The following is a 17186-nucleotide window of genomic DNA, read 5'->3' on the forward strand; positions in this document are numbered from 1 at the left end:
CAATTTTTGGCTTGTAAAATTTCTTATCGTTATTTTTTATTAATTTTTAAAACGGTACAAAATAACAACGTGACTTGTTCAATACAACGTTATTCCATTTTCAGGCAGGATCCTCGTAATTCCTTCTGAAATAAAAAATGATTATATTTTTTTAATTGTAATAATAATTATTTATTTAAGTTCATTTATATTTAGAAAATTTCTTTCGAAATCGAACTCCCCAAAGTCCCTACTTGACCCCGATGCATCCCAAAATCCCTGCAATACAAAGCCGCTTAAAACCCCAGAAACCACAGCCCAAAAAAAACCCTGCACACCAGAGCCCCTGCACTACGAAACCCCCAAAAAGCGCTGCGCCAAAAAGCGCCTGAAACCCCTGCAGTAAACGAAGGTTGGAACCCATGCAAGCCCTAGTATCCTAAAGCCCCTGCAAAGCCATAAATCGCAAAACCCCCAAAAGCCTCGCATTCTGAAACGCCTGCATACGAAAATTGCACAACCGATAACCCCTAACCCTATATAACCCTTTTGAACCGTACCGTGACCTTTGCCCTCTCTCCTTTGAACATTCACCTTTGACCTTGACGTTAACCTTTGACTTCTGACCTTCACCTTGACGCTGACCTCTGACATCTCAGTCACAGATGAGAGGTCAAAGGTCAACGATCAACGTCAAGATCAAATGTGAGGTAACAGTCAAGGTCACAGGTGAGCAGAGACCTTCGACTTCTGACCTTTGACCCCTGACCTTTGACCTCTGACCATTGACCTTCACCTTGACGCTGACCTCTGACCTCCCAGTCACAGATGAGAGGTTAAATGTCAACGATCAACGTCAAGATCAAGTGAGCAGAGACCTTCGACTTCTGACCTTTGACCCCTGACCTTTGACCTCTGACCATTGACCTTCACCTTGACGCTGACCTCTGACCTCCCAGTCACAGATGAGAGGTTAAAGGTCAACGATCAACGTCAAGATCAAGTGAGCAGAGACCTTCGACTTCTGACCTTTGACCCCTGACCTTCACCTTGACGCTGACCTCTGACCTCCCAGTCACAGATGAGAGGTCAAAGGTCAACGTCAAGGTTAAAGGTGAGGTTAAAAGTCAAGGTCACAGGTCAGGTTAAAAGTCAAGCTCGCAGGTCAACGACCTCTACCCTTTGGCTTGAGCTTCACGTTGACCTCCGCCGTCTTGGTCACCGATGAGACGTCAAAGGTCAAAGATGAGGTTAAAAGTCAAGGTCACAGGTGAGAAGAGACCTTCGACTTCTGACCATCGACCTTCACCTTGACGCTGACCTCTGACCTCTCAGTCACAGATGAGAGGTCGAAGGTCAACGGTCAACGTCAAGGTTAAAGGTGAGGTTAAAAGTCAAGGTCACAGGTCAGGTTAAAAGTCAAGGTCGCAGGTGAGAAGAGACCTTCGACTTCTGACCATCGACCTTCACCTTGACGCTGACCTCTGACCTCTCAGTCACAGATGAGAGGTCGAAGGTCAACGGTCAACGTCAAGGTTAAAGGTGAGGTTAAAAGTCAAGGTCACAGGTCAGGTTAAAAGTCAAGGTCGCAGGTGAGAAGAGACCTTCGACTTCTGACCATCGACCTTCACCTTGACGCTGACCTCTGACCTCTCAGTCACAGATGAGAGGTCGAAGGTCAACGGTCAACGTCAAGGTTAAAGGTGAGGTTAAAAGTCAAGGTCACAGGTCAGGTTAAAAGTCAAGGTCGCAGGTGAGAAGAGACCTTCGACTTCCGACCATCGACCTTCACCTTGACGCTGACCTCTGACCTCTCAGTCACAGATGAGAGGTCGAAGGTCAACGGTCAACGTCAAGGTTAAAGGTGAGGTTAAAAGTCAAGGTCACAGGTGAGAGGTGACCTTTGACCTCTAACCTTTGGCTTGAGCTTCACGTTGCCCTCCGTCCTCTTGGTCACAGATGAGACGTCAAAGGTCAACGTCAAAGTCAAAGGTCAACGTCAAGGTCAAAGGTCAACGTCAAGGTCAAAGGTGAGGTTAAAAGTCAAGGTCACAAGTGAGATTTTTGACCTGTACCTTGTTTTGACCATTGGTCTCTGGTTCTCAGATGGGAGGTCAAAGGCCAACGACAAGGTCAGAGGTCAAGGGTCAGATCGGTTTTTAGGGGTTTGGGGTTTTCGTATGCAGGCGTTTCAGTATGCAAGGGGTATTTTGGGGTTTTGGGGATGTATGGCTTTCCAGGATACTAGGGCTTGCAGGGGTTCCAACTTTCGTTTATTGCAGGGGTTTCAGGGCGCAGCACTTTTTGGGGGTTTCGTAATGCAGGGGTTCTGGGGCGCGGAGTTCAGGCGTTTTGTGGAACAGGGGTTGGTCTTTAGAGCAGGGGTTCTACATATATGAAGGGGTTTTTAGGGGGCTTGGGCGTGTAGTGGGGGTTTTCTATGCTGTGGTTTTCAAGGAAGCTAAGGGGCCTTCTATCGTTGAGGAGTGGGGGTGCAGTGTCAAGTGCCAGCGGGTACCAATATGCCATTCTACAGCTCTCCCAACGCTCCCAACCAAACTTCTCTAGTTACGCCCTCTGGTACTTTACTTCACCTAGACATGGCAACAATAATTTCTGATTAAAGATGAATTTTTAATTTAATGTGCTTCGCAGATAGAGACGCAGCCGCGGCCAAAGCCATATCCGCATCCGTGGTCGCTGGTCCGCGAAACGTAAAAGATACGGACGCAGAAGCCGGCGATGGAAAGCATCGGGAAATAAGGGAAAAACGCACGAAAATGTTTTAATCTCAACGGCAAACGGAAGCGGAAATCAAACGACCAGAACAGCGGCCGAAGCGGAGCTTGAATTTGAAGTGATGTATAAGCAGCGGCAATCGCGATGCAGCGGCGGGCAGGAGGGGCGCTACAGACGCAGAAAATGTAACTCGGCACTGACTTTTAAATAAAATGCTTTTTGCCCAAAAAAAACCTCCCAACTTTCTACTTTTTTCAGTGCACGGTGGGCAGAGGGGGAGGGCGCGACCAAGTATCAAACAAAATTTTTAATGTCTTCGTCCGAGTCTCGTTTGGTGTCTTCTGCCCGGGCGCCTTGTTAAAAAAGCACCCGAGTCCTGCAGCCAACTGGCCGGGCCAGCCAGCCACCCCCTTTCCATCATCGCCACGCCTCCGCGGCACCCCCTCCCCTGGCTGGGAAGCGTCCTTTGATTTTTTCCGAAGTTTTTTAGCTTTTATGCTGGAAATTTTGATGTTATTTTTTGTGCCCTTGGCTCATTAGGATTTTTTCAGCGGCAGTTTGTTGGAAAAGCGATAAAAATTTTAGGGCAGACTACAACAGCCCCCGCCAGCCCACGAATGCCAAATGGTGTTTAATGATTTATGAATAATCGCCATTTTGCATATCGGGGGGCGGGGGTGGTAAGGTGAGTGCTACTTGGCCAAGTAGTGGCTGGCAGGACCATCAGGACGGAGGAAGGATGCAAGGAAGAGGGTGAGTATCAATAGTGGGTGGTTTGTATCTCTTCGAGTATCTCTTACAGGGCGGAGAGACACCCATTTGACTCTTGACAGCCGTGGGACTTGCCGCGGTAAAGAGCAACTTACAACAAACAACAAACAAATAAAAAAACACAACCAAGCCACACACATGCCATTGCCTATCAAGGAGCTGGGATCTTTGATTGCCTGACTCGGCTTCTTAAGTAATTTGCAGCACCAGCCCTCCCCGGCAGCCACCCGCTCGGAAAACGCGCCCAAACCGCATGCAAAACGCGTCACATGCAGTCGCTGGGGAATTCACACCCCCCACCCCCGGCACTCTCTGCGAACACTCCTTGAAGCCACCCCGGGGCTTGCTGGAGCAATATTTTTCTGATAATAACAAATTCGCGAATATGTTTATCTGAGTTTTAAGTGACGTCTGTCTCTGTCTCTGTTGCTGTGTCTGTGTCTGTGTCTCCCCCTCGTTGGCCTGCTCCTGCCTCCTCCCCCCGCCAGGACTTGCCAGGATTTGTCCTTTCTGCATGTCGCGCTGCCTCGTTTATTTTTTAGGATGCCACTAATTCCATTTGAGACGTAACGAAAACGAAAATGACATCAATTTATTTGTGTATTGTTGTTTGCTCCTGCCTCCCGTCCTCCCGTCCTTCCGCCCTCCTGTCCTCCTGCCTGGGACCAGGACCGCCCTCTGGCTTTTCATTTCTTGGCGACAGTGGCCTGGGGGCGGAGGAGGAGCATGTGGTGTCTTGCCGATTGCCGACAAAGCCAGTTAATTGTGTTCTGCCTCCTTCCGAACGTGCAACATCAGCCCGGGAAGGGCGGCGGGTGAGATGGAATCAGTTTCCGCGCAAATAGGACGATCATGGAAGCCACTGACTACTGGGATCTGGTTCGGGGATCAACTGTCCGCATGGACGCAAACAAGGGCAGCAATTACACCCAAAGGATCAGTTGGAGAGTCAATAGACTCCGAGGAGCGAGACCGCAAAACAACCGCAAAAGTAAACAAGCGCCGCGACGGAGGGCTTCTCTGTTCGACTTCACCCTTTGGCTGCCCTTTCTGCGCCTTCCCCCGCCCGGCGCCTTCCTCCCACCACGCAACCTTTGCCAGTTTTTTGTTGTTTACGAAAACCATAAATCAATTGGACACACCGCGCCACACACACACACCCAGAGCCAGAACCCAGAACCGAGAGCCAAACGCAAACACACAAATGCAAATCTATTTTTAAATACGAAATAATACGGCGCCCGGAGGGGCGGGGGAGAAGGAAAAGAACCCCTGCGGGCCATGCGTTGAAAATCGCTGCAAAATCGGCCGAAAAGCGAGCGAAAAAAAGGGAAAGCACAAAGGACGATGGGCAGAGCAAGGATGGGCAGAGTCCTCGCTGATACGACATGTGGGAAAAGGCGGAAAGTCAGATCGAGAATCAAGCGGGAGGCACAGAGAGAGAAACGGCCGCTTCCCAAGGGGGTTCATGTTTCTGCTCGAGGACTAAGGAAGGCTTGTAAGACCACCCCGTTTGGTGCAGTGTAGAAGGGAGAAGGGAGGGGCGGGGGAGATCTACGGCGGAAGATGCGCGGCGCCTGCTGGCAATAAAAGCAAAACACGAACAATAAAAATTTTACATTTTTGCGAAAAAAAAATTGAGGAGCTAACGGGTTCGGATATCCCAGTGGGTGGTGGGTGGTTGATAGAGGGTAGAGGGGTGGTGGGTGATGGGAGCAGGGGCGGGGGCTGTCCTTAAAATGACACACTTTAAGGCCGGGCTGCGGTCTACCGGAGGAAAGTAGCACCCGCACCGCCCCTCGGGGCAAGGAAGTTCCCTTTTTGGGATTTTTCTGCCCACTTGATGGACTTGCACGCATGTCCTTCGGAATTCCTCGGGCCGCCCTCGGAGTTATGCAAACAAATCAGACTCGGGACACGATATGAGCAAATCCGATTTCCGGCCGACGGCCTTCAGCGGTGGCCCCTGACCTTATCTGCCCGCCGCTCTTCTTGTGCCAATGGTTGGCTCAGATCTGCTGCAGATACGGTCTGGAAGTTCTTGGTTAAGAAGAGGGTAAGGAGAGGACGGGCAGAGGAGGAGCCTGGCTCCAAAAAGGACAAAGGCTATCTGAGTCCTTTCATTAAACAAGTGAAAAATATTAAAGAATCCTAAAGCCACTCATCTGCAACCTATTTTCGGCCAGATTCTTGTTCTTGCAACTTCGGAATGGAATATCTCAAGCCCTCTCCCGCATTTTTGCAGTTTTTTGTGATCTGCACACCCTTTCCGAGAGTACACCCCTTTTTTGAGGCGTCAGGAGCTGGGGCCTGTTTGCAGGGGCTCTGGAGCTGCGGAGTGGCCCGAAGAAGGCTTCCTTCCTCGTCCATCTTCATCTGCCTGCATTATTTTCGCTCCTGCCCCTCCTGCCGCACTCTTTTCGCACCTTTGCGGCTTTGCTTCATTCGCTGGCGCTGTCGCTGTCGCCATTTCCATTTCCATTGCCACTTCCGCTTCCGTTGATTTGTGGCTGCCGTGGCGGGGCGGGGCGGGTAGGGGCGTGGCAGGAAGTGGCCGCTTAAAACGCCGTACGCAGCAAAAGAGTGCCCCGCCGGCGAAAGGTGGGGGGGGGGGGGGAGCAGCGCCAGCTTATACTGCACATAATTTGTAACCATTTCGCACCCTCCGAAGTAGGTGGATTTTTTTGTGCAGCGGAGCAGGGGGAAGGGGGCTATGAAGCTGGGGGAGTGCCGTTCTGGGGACTCTTTCAAATTGCTTCAAATTTAAAATAAACCAAAGGGTAGCCCCGCCCCCCAGCTTTATGGCGCTTCCCGCCCACCCCTCGCATGCGAATATAAATGAAATTTTTGTTGTTTGGACGTGACACATTTAGTTTGGATATATGGCAGCCCAGTCGTCAGTCAGTCAGTCAGTCGGTCGGTCGGAGGGGCGCCCAGGCCCAGGGCAGGAGAGGGAGGGGGAGGGGGCTGACGACTGCTGGTGACGCAACGCAATCCGGGTTTTAAAAACAGAAAACGAGAAAGCGAGAAAGAAAGAAGCGCTGGCAGCCGAAGACGTCAGAGGCCATTACTCAGCAGCCAGGTAGCGCTCCGTTCGAAGGAATTGCCGAAAAAAAACGCAGCCCTTCTAGTCCTGCAGCTCCTGCACCTCGGCAGGATGGCAGGACGGCTGGCCCCTCCCCCCGGCAGCCGCTTGGCGGAAAGTGGCAAAAATCCAACATAAATCACAAGCACTCAATGTCAACTCAATGAACTGCTCATGCATGCAGGCCCCCGTTTCGTTTCAACCCTTGGAGGCCGGGCCACCCCGGAAGGCAGGAGGTGGAAGATGGTGGGGCTGGCATCGCGGCATTTGCGGAATTTCCTCGAGTACATTTCAATGATAGGCGCGGGGGAGGTTGAGGGGCCGGAGCAGAGCACATGTGCCGGATCGAGCGAGAGGGCGGGGGGCGGGGGAAGTGCGCTTTCTTAACAATTTGTCATGCATGGAGTCCCAAATATGCCGAAAGGAGAAAAATGTATTAAAAGCAGCTGCGAGTCCTTCGCAGAAGTCCTGGAATGCCACAAATAAATCATTTCCTTTTGCCATCTTCAGATGCGCGAGGGTGCTGCCAGGGGGAGGGGGGGTGGTGGTACACACCCGTGGCCAGGACACTAGCAGCCAAGGGTTGGCATCAGACTTCCCAGGGATCGCTGCAGCAGGGCCCTAGTGAGATGCTCTCGTCGGCAGTAGTTTCTCCGGCAGACTCTCGAGCTTTTCCACGTGTCCCCAGCAAGTGTCACACACACACGCCCTAACACACACACACACACACACATACAAGAAGACACTCGCATAAATCAAAAATGGCAAAATCGGCCGGGGAGCGGTAGAGGGAGAGCCGGGGCGAAAGTATTGAAATGTAACGCATTTATTTTCATTACAGGCCGGCCCGCAAAAGTATGCTATGCAAAAGGCTGCGACGCTAATGCGACAGGCGGGGAGCGGGGGCGGAGAGCGGGAGAGCGGGGGAGGACCCTTAAGCCACCGTTGCGGCATAAGCACTTTATTGGATCATCAGACTTATTTTGATATGTGACCAAGCGAGCGAGCGAGCGAGGGGCGGGGCGGGGCGGGGCGGGGCGGGGCGGGGCGGGGCGAAGCAGGCACTGGGAGAAATCGGGGGAAGGGCGGCCCAAGGACCAAGGACCCAGGACTAAGGCACAGGAGCGGCCTACGAGCCGGCCATCGACATCTCGCAGGCGACGAAAGCCATCAGGCCCATAAATTCTCGTCAGGACGAGCACATCAACTCTGCAAAGTATTTTCATTTGTGTAGCATTTTTGCATACTTTGCGGCGCATCTCGAGCACGTCTGCCCGAGTGCGTGTGTGCATGTGTGCGTGAGTGCCTGCCGCCGCCTTGGAAGATGGCGAAGACGACTACTTTTTGACAAATCTCTCCTCAGGCTCGGTTCTGGTTTGTTTATTTATGTTTATTTGTGATTTATTTCGATAACACAATAAATATCCACACTGCATGCCTGCCCCGGCCCTGGCCCTGGCCCTGGCCCTGGCTCCGTGCGATAATGGTATGTGTATTATTTGCGAAAGACATGTCCTCGCCTGTCACTGCCCTGGCGTAGCGGGGCGGGGGGTGCGTATGTGATTTCATCTGCTTGAACATTCACGTCGCTTGCGCAGGGATCAGTGAAAAGGTTCAAACCCTTCTCTATTTTCGCAAATTCCTTCCCACTTCCCACTAGAGTCCTGACTTTTCCATAAATTTTGACTATTTCTTTTCTGTCAATTTAAAAACTATTAATTTACTATTATTAAATAAATTTTTCCCTCTTCTTCCTAGCTTCCTAGCGAGTCTCCTATTTCTATTAATTTCAATCAGTCATGCTACTTTTCAATCATGAATCTTCTCGTTTAAATCATGGAGTTTCCTCCGAGCTGAACTGATTCAATGGAAGTCTAAATTATGACTGGCGAAGCCAGTCCCCACGGCGATCCGCACATTGGCATTTTGAACAATGGAAGGACCCCAAAAGAAAAGAAAAGAAAAGAGAGGAGCAGCGCGAGAGGAACAGTGCGAGAGGGCCAATGCTAGAGAGTGCTCCCAACCACTTAGGGTGGACAACCGTTCAAAAAGACGGCCGGAAAAAACTATATTTCCATTATTTTTATGAAATTTTCTGTAAAAATCTATTTCTAAGAGCCTTTATAGCAGATTCATTGAGTAACTTGTATAATTTTGAATACTATTTGTAGAATATTTAATTTCACTTTTTCTATCCTATTGCAAAAAAATTCAATAAAAAAATTTAAAATAATAAATATTAAATTTGTTACGTCCTTTGTAATAATAAAAGCGATTTTTAATGCATTTCATCATGTCAATATTCAAATTCTCGTTTGAGCCACGGAGTTTCCTCCGAGCTGAACTGATTCAATGGAAGTCTAAATTATGACTGGCGAAGCCAGTCCCCGCGGCGATCCGCACATTAACATTTTTGAAAATGGCGAACCCCAAAAGAAAATGAAAGAGAGGAGCAGTGTTGGGAAAGAACTTCAGAGGGGCAGCGGGAGAGAACCAACACTACAGGGTGCTCCCAACTATTTGGGTGGACAATCTCCAAAAGAGTGGCCCATTTTTCAGATGTCAAATTATATTTTAATTTAAAGTATAAACTAAGTAAAGTTGACTTGCTTATATGCAAATTCAAATACATTCTTTCATGCTATTTGATTTCTAGGGGCCCTTAAAAGTAGGCAAGAAATATGCGGGAGTAGGGAATATTAATGCTTTAAATTCGTTAACTAAAGCGTTTTCAAAAAAATATGTGAGAAAAAAATATTAGAACAAAAATCATGAATTATAATTAAAGACAAGTTTTAAAAAGTCTATTATTAAATTTTTTCCTCTTTTAATATTTTAATTGATTATATTTATTTAAATTTTAATTGATAATGTCAATATTCAACAATTAATTATCAAAAAGTCCCGGAGTTTCTTCCGAGTTGAACTGATTCAATGGAAGTCTAAATTATGACTGGCGAAGCCAGTCCACGCGGCGATCCGCACATTGACTTTTTGCAAACGGAGAGCCCCAAAAGAAAATGAAGGAGAGGAGCAGCGCTGCGGGAGACAGTGCGAGTGGAGCAGAGGAAGAGGAGATGATAGAAGCGAGGGGGAGCTGGAATGGCATAGTGTTCCCAACTAATTAAGGTGGACTTACTCCAAAAAGGTGGACCGTATTTTAAAATTAAATTGGATTACTTGAATTGAACTTGTTTTTAAAATTGAATAAATAAAAAGCTATTCAAAAGATTAATTATCGATTTGTGTTTTGATATTCTGTTGATCCTATAATTATTCTTCATGAACTTTTCTATTTTATTAATTTTTGTATGGTTCTATTTCTGCATTAATTAAAAAAAAAAACTGATAAATTTAAATATTAATTTTTTACGTTACTTGAATCTTGTTATAGTTTTTTTCTAATTTAAATTCATAAATTTCTTTTTATTATAATTGTTTGAATAATAGAGAGTACTCACATATGAATATCCATACTGATGTCCAGAATATCCCGATTGATCTTTTTCAGTCCAATTTATGTTGAATAAAATTAACGATTTTGAAATCAATATTCCTTGTTCTCCATACATTTTTAGCGGCGTTATCGGGACTAAAAAAAAGAACAACAGTAATTTTATTATAAAAACTAGGACTGTAGGTGAAAGTAGTATTATTAATATAAAAATATGTTATAATATGCTTACATTTTATACGTAAACTACATACACATTTTTACGAAAAAAATGTTAATTTTCTTTTATAAATTATACAAAAAATTGATGAATTATAATTGAAAAAAAAAAATTTTTTTATCGTTTATTAAATATTTTCCTCCTCTTGTAATATTATCCTGATTGATCATGTCAATATTCAACAATTAAATTTCAAAAAGTCCCGCAGTTTCCTCCGAGTTGAACTGATTCAATGGAAGTCTAAATTATGACTGGCGCAGCCAGTCCACGCGGCGATCCGCACATTGACTTTTTGCAAATGGAGAGCCCCAAAAGAAAATGAAGGAGAGGAGCAGTGTTGGGAAAGAACTGCAGAGGGTCAGCGGGAGAGAACAAGCACTACGTAGTGCTCCCAACTATTTGGGGTGGACAATCTCCAAACGGGTGGGCCATGTTTCGGATGAAAAATTATATTTCAACTATAATTATGAAATATGCATTAAGAGTATTATATGCAAACAAAAAAAGCATTCTTTCATGCTATTTGAGTTTTAGGGGCCCTTAAAAGTAGGCAAGAAAAATGGGAAAGTAGAAAATATTTATGCTAAAAATTTGTTAATTACCTTGCTTTTAAAAAAATTTGTAAAAAAAAAATATATGTACAGTTATTCTCTTTGTTAAATTAAACAAAAAATCATAAATTTTAATTCTACACAGTCTAATATTAAATATTTGCCTCCTCTTGTAATATTTTAAGCGAGTATCATGATTGAGCATGTCCAAATTCAACAATTAAATTTTAAGAAGTCCCGGAGTGTTCTCCGAGCTGAACTGATGCAATGGAAGTCTAAATTATGACTGGCGCAGCCAGTCCACGCGGCGATCCGCACATTGACTTTTTGCAAATGGAGAGCCCCAAAAGAAAATGAAGGATAGGAGCAGAGTTGGGGGAGACAGTGAGAGAGGAGCAGTGTGGGAGGAGTAGCGCTAGAGTTGCAGCGGTAGAGGTGCAGTGCGGGTGGAGCAGAGTGAGAGGTGATGATAGCAGCGAAGGGGGAGCTGGGCATAGTGCTCCCAACTAATTAAGGTGGATATACTCCAAAAAGGTTGACCATATTTTATGGTTGGATTGCTTAATTTAATTGGATTTCATTAATTTTTTTATTGTACTATTGTATTAATTTAAAAAAAACTGGTCAATTTTTTTTACGTTCCGTTACTTGTAGTATTTTAAACGAATCTTGTTAAAGTTTTTTTTCAGTTATTGCATTTTTAGTATAATTTTTTAAATAAAAGAACACTCACATATAAATATCCATACAGATTGATGTTTTCCAGTCCAATTTACGTATAATGAAATAAATATTCCTTATTCTCCATAAATTTTAAACGGCTTAATTGGGGCTAAAAAAGATAAATGATAATATCATTATAAAAACTTGTTATTTTGCTAAAAGCATTATTATTAATATTAAAAAATATCTAAGTATATGGCATTTCATGTTATATTTTTTAGTTTTAAAAGCTTCGAAAATAAATATCAAAATATATTGCGCATTTAAATAGTTTCTCGTTTCAAAGGCAAAAGGTAATGTGATAAAGTACCGTTTTTTTTTTAATTCTAACCGTACCGAGTGTAACGTAGTTAGTGAGAGGGGTGGGGGGAAGCACGAGAAGGGGAGCTTTAGTGGGTGCGACCAACATATCGGGGTGGACCAGCTCCAAAAGGGTGAACCATTTTCTTGATTTAAAATTTTGTAATTGAATTAAATTCGATTTAAAAATTAAAAATATATGCAAACAGAAAACAAAAATTTATGGTTTCAATATTTATAAAGAACTCACATATGAATATATACATATATACTGCCGTTTTCCGTTTCGATTTACTTGCACGTGATTCCCGTTAGATTAAGTAATCATACATTTTAAGTTTGGCTTCTCCTCCATACATACATATGTATGTATGTATGCGTAAAATATTGCGTCTTAAATTCATGGCGACTTTTACACACACACACACATACTAATACGAGTGAAAATATGCAACACTTCGGCCCATAATTGCCTATTTAAATTGAAAATCGGAATCATTACTTCATATTTAATCAAATGAATCGATTTGCTTGTCCTTTTCCGCACTTTCTTGAGTTAAATAAGCAATTAAATGGCCACTAACACTTTTCCTAAACTTGAACTGATTGAATCGAAGGCTAAATACTGACTGGCAATGCCAGTCCCTGCTCCGATCTGCACCTTGACAATTTCTCAATTGGAAGGAGCCCAAAAGAAAATGAAAGAATGGAAGGAATAGCGAGAGGTGATGCTGGAAGGAGCACGCGAAATGGGGAGAGCGAGCGAGTGCTCCCAACTATTTAGGGTGGACACTCTCCAAAAGGGTGGCCATTAGACGGATTTAATATTTTATTTCCCATAATAATAAATTCATTTTAATATTAGATTTTAGGGCCCTTAAAAGTAGGCAAGAAAAATATGGATATCTCAAATTTACTATTGTTTTTTTAAATTTACGTATATTAAATTTCTTATTTAAATAACTGAAAGTACTTACATGTAAATATACACATAAAATGTTGTCTTCTGTTCCAATATTGCGTTCAAATTGACACGACTACCGTTAGGTTCAGTAGTCATACATACATAGGTATGCACGCATGTTCATGCAAAACAGTAATGGCGTCTTAAATTCCAGTCTAGTTCCAGAAAAAACCAGTCCAACACTTTTTCGCCACATAATTGCCTATTTAAATTTAAAATCTGAATATTTACGTCATTTTCAATTAAATTAATCTAGATACTTGCCCTTTTCAGCACTTTCTGGAGTTAAATAAGCAATTAAATGACCCCTAACACTTTTCGTAAACTTGAAATGCCTGGATCGATGGCGAAATAATGACTGGCAATGCCACCTTGATAATTTCTCAATTGGAAGAAGCCCAAAAGAAAAGTGAAAGGACGGTAAAAGAAACGAGAGAGGTGATGCTGCCGTGTGGAGTGGAGCACCAGGGGAAGGGAGCGCCAGAGAGCGCTCCCGACTACATAGAGTGGCCAAACTTAACACCTTTTTCTTTTCTTTTTTAATTTGACAAATAAATTCTATTTAAAATAAATTCTATTCTAGAAAACTATTTTAAAAACGTCTCTTACATTTAATTGCGCATTTCAATCATTTCTTCCTTGAAATGTGAAATAACTAGGTGATAATTTACTGTTGTTATATTCCAATGCGTACTGAAAATAGCTACAATATGAGAGGGGGTGGGGTAGCGAAAGAGAAAGGGCGTGGAAGCAAGTGCTCCCAACCGATTAGAGTGGACACACTCCAAACAAGTGAACCAATTTTAGGAACTAAATTCCACGTCATATATCGCCAAACTATGGCAGCATCTCAGCCAATTCTCATCCGATCCTTGCGAAGGACACCTCAAAAGCTTTCTTTTTCGATTCCCCATCATTCTGCATCAAAATATGGATACCCAATATTTTTTCGATTTTTTTTCAAATTTTCCCATGGACCCCCCTGGAAATCCTTGAAAACCCACATATGGCCCCAAAGGATAGCTGTATCTCAGCCAATTCTCATCCGATCCTTGCAAGGGATACCTCAAAAGCTTTCTGTTTCGATTCCCCATCATTCTGCGTCAAAATATGGATACCCAATATTTTTTCGATTTTTTTTCAAATTTTCCCATGGACCCCCCTGGAAATCCTTGAAAACCCACATATGGCCCCAATGGATAGCTGTATCTCAGCCAATTGTCATCCGATCCTTGCGAGGGATACCTCAAAAGCTTTCTTTTTCGATTCCCCATCATTCTGCATCAAAATATGGATACCCAATATTTTTTCGATTTTTTTTCAAATTTTCCCATGGACCCCCCTGGAAATCCTTGAAAACCCACATATGGCCCCAAAGGATAGCTGTATCTCAGCCAATTGTCATCCGATCCTTGCGAGGGATACCTCAAAAGCTTTCTTTTTCGATTCCCCATCATTCTGCATCAAAATATGGATACCCAATATTTTTTCGATTTTTTTTCAAATTTTCCCATGGACCCCCCTGGAAATCCTTGAAAACCCACATATGGCCCCAAAGGATAGCTGTATCTCAGCCAATTCTCATCCGATCCTTGCAAGGGATACCTCAAAAGCTTTCTGTTTCGATTCCCCATCATTCTGCGTCAAAATATGGATACCCAATATTTTTTCGATTTTTTTTCAAATTTTCCCATGGACCCCCCTGGAAATCCTTGAAAACCCACATATGGCCCCAAAGGATAGCTGCATCTCAGCCAATTCTCATCCGATCCTTGCGAGGGATACCTTAAATGCCTTCTATTTTAAGTGGAAATCATTCTGCATTCGATTGGTGATGGTCTCCAAGTAATAAAAGCCAGCAAGGCACCCAAAGGTGACGTTATCAAAAATCAAGAATTTTAGAAACAAACCCCCGATTTGCATATCAATTGCTGCTGGAGAAAATACATTAAAAATTAGACTCTAATAGACCAAATCGAGTTAGGGACGGCATCGCAACTTATCTGGCCCTCGTCCTCGATTCTGGCCATTTGCATGCTTCATTAGGGCGGTAACGCGACGCTCGGCGAATTAAAAGTAATGTTAATTGCGCGCAGTCCGTGGCGCGGCGCGGCGACTGTGTTCATCCATAATCAATTTCAGCCGCGGGCCCTCGACTCAAAAACTCAAAAAATGTAAAGAAACTCTCAAAATATGACATAAAAATTTTGCGTTTCCCTGCGCAGCCGGGACGGAAAAAACGGCCGGAAAAAAAGTAGAAAGCCAGTAAAAATCGACAAGCGGAGCGGCGCCCGGCGCCCGGCGCAATTCCCGAAGGACGAGTCCCAAGGCGTCGAACTTTGGCAATGAAGTAGAAAATGAAGTAAGGCCACGCCCAGTGCTCGGCCGCCGCCCACCCGGGGCCGCCGGGCCAGCGCTGAATGTATTCATCAATGCAATACATTTGCATATTCCGGGCGTAAAAATTAATCACTAATTCTAATACGCAGCGTGGAGGAAAGTACAGAGTTCGGAGGAATAAAGGAGGGAAATCCGAGGGAAAACCGAAGGAAAAGCGCGGCGGCGGCGCCCCTTAAACTTGTTAAGTGGGCAACACTAATGTAGCAATTTTGAAATTAATGAAAAAAGTGAGGGTGTCCTGCCGGCACCCAGCACCCAGCACCCAGCACCCAGGACCCAAGCACCAGCCACCAGCCCAACAAATGTAAGGTAAACAAATTGCGCGATGAGGCGTTGTCATTTATAAGGAAAGGAAAACACGAGGAATGAACGGCCAGAGATATTTCCTGTTTGCCTTATAATAATAAAAAATAAATAAATGGAAAATGAGAAAAAAGCAGCTCGAACATAAAAATGACCAGCGGAGAAGACATCTTCTTTGGAAAGGAAAGGAAGGGGGCGGGATTTGCCGGAAGGGGCGATGGCGGTGGCGGTGGCTATGGCGAGTGGTGGGTGGATGGGTGGTGGCTCGACTGGGATAATGGAAACGCGGAAAATTGTCTATCGAAGCGCCTGGCACATTTCACCTGCAGCGCTTTGATAGCCGGCCGGGCGGCCCTCCATTAAAACTAATGGGAAATTTGCCATTATTTGATTTCGGCCGGCGGAGCAGCGCTGCCGACTCCAGATGCCAAATTACTCGAGATTTGATTAATTGCAAATTGGGAAATGGAATTGGAAATTGGAAATTGGAAATTGGAACTGGGCATGCAAATCGTTGGGGTTGAGGTGGCTCCTGGCCTGGATCGATCAAAGGCCAGCTCCTTCCCGGAGATTCCGAGGTGAAAATGGAGGCTGCTATAGAGAGGGCCATCCCCGGGGCTGGGGCTGGGCCTGGGTCTGGTGCTGGGGATGGGGATGGGGATGGGGATGGGGATGAGGGTACAAGTGCCGGCACATGCGAAATGAGAAAACTTTTCGACCACAACATCGACGCGGTGGCAAGCGTTAACAGCCGGCGGCCCACACACCGCCACGACTACTGCAGCGCCCTGCTCCTGCAACCTGCGTCCTGCACCCTGCCCTACTCCCTGCCCTTGGCGCCCCTGCTCCCTCTACTCCACGCCGCATCCTTGTTGTCTGCCCGCAAAAGATTGCTTTTAGAAATTTATAGTTTCAATAATGTGGCGACCGCGTTCCTCGAACCTCTGCCTGGTGTTTTTGTTGTTTCTGGTGTTGTCGAGGGGAGAGGGGAGTGGGGAGTGGGGAGTGGGGAGGACGGACCAGGGGGCGGGGGCGGGCCGAGCAGAGTTTTCGTTCTCATGTGTATTTTCAATTTACGCGTCCATAACTTCGAGTTTCGCAAGTTTACCTACCGAGCCGCGACGCCCCAAGGAACAAGTTGTCGGCGGCCGTATATCGAACACTTGAGCAGGATAGGCACACACACGGATGAGGACGAGGGCGGGGAGGAGGAGGAGGAGGAGGACTCTGCACCCACACATGGGCGCCACAGCCTGGCAGCTGAAATCGGAGCGGAGGACTCGCGGGAAGTGCCGACGCAGATTCCAGTCCTTCTTCGGGGAAGTGCCGGCAGAACCCACTCGCAGCGCCTGTTCAAGAGTCTGGATGCTGCATCCAAAGATGGGACTCGCGCCCAGAGCTGGGGCTGGGGCTGGGGCTGGGGCGGTTGCCGTTTCCGCAATTACAAAACTTCCGCAAAAATAACAAAACACTCGCTCGGCAAACACCGCCGAACACATTAGGAGGAGTCGGGGAAGGACTCGCGGAGTACAGAAGCACATGTGGACTGCTGGCACTTGTACGTGCATTTTTCTGGGGCAGATTTTAATTTCTTAATGCAGAAAGGGCATGCAAATGCAAGGGGCACAGGACGAAGGGGCAAGGGGCGTGCCCCATGGTAATAAGCAGCGGCAGGATGGGGATGGGGATGGGGGGAA

General features: G+C 45.7%; 2 long non-coding RNA genes across 4 annotated transcripts in view; one reads left to right on the forward strand and one right to left on the reverse strand.

The window, feature by feature from the left end:
• Window positions 1-3303, forward strand: part of LOC116655170 — a 45653-nt gene extending 42350 nt beyond the window's left edge. The window contains exon 6 of the long non-coding RNA XR_004310322.2: window positions 2635-3303. This is a non-coding gene — a long non-coding RNA (uncharacterized LOC116655170). The remainder of the gene's footprint in view (window positions 1-2634) is intronic.
• Window positions 4-12957, reverse strand: LOC116655169. 3 transcript variants are annotated; one of them, XR_004310320.2, is made up of 4 exons: window positions 12800-12957; window positions 11533-11631; window positions 10036-10166; window positions 4-125 (listed from the first exon to the last, which is right to left on the reverse strand). It is a non-coding gene; the product is annotated as an uncharacterized LOC116655169 (long non-coding RNA). The 3 variants fall into 3 exon arrangements; XR_004310321.2 differs by lacking the exon at window positions 12800-12957 and adding an exon at window positions 12073-12497 and having other exon boundaries at window positions 4-122; XR_004310319.2 differs by lacking the exon at window positions 12800-12957 and adding an exon at window positions 12073-12496.
• Window positions 12958-17186: the final 4229 nt, after the last annotated feature.

Source organism: Drosophila ananassae, chromosome XL (assembly GCF_017639315.1).
Source record: "Drosophila ananassae strain 14024-0371.13 chromosome XL, ASM1763931v2, whole genome shotgun sequence".
NCBI classification, from domain to species: Eukaryota; Metazoa; Arthropoda; class Insecta; order Diptera; family Drosophilidae; genus Drosophila; species Drosophila ananassae.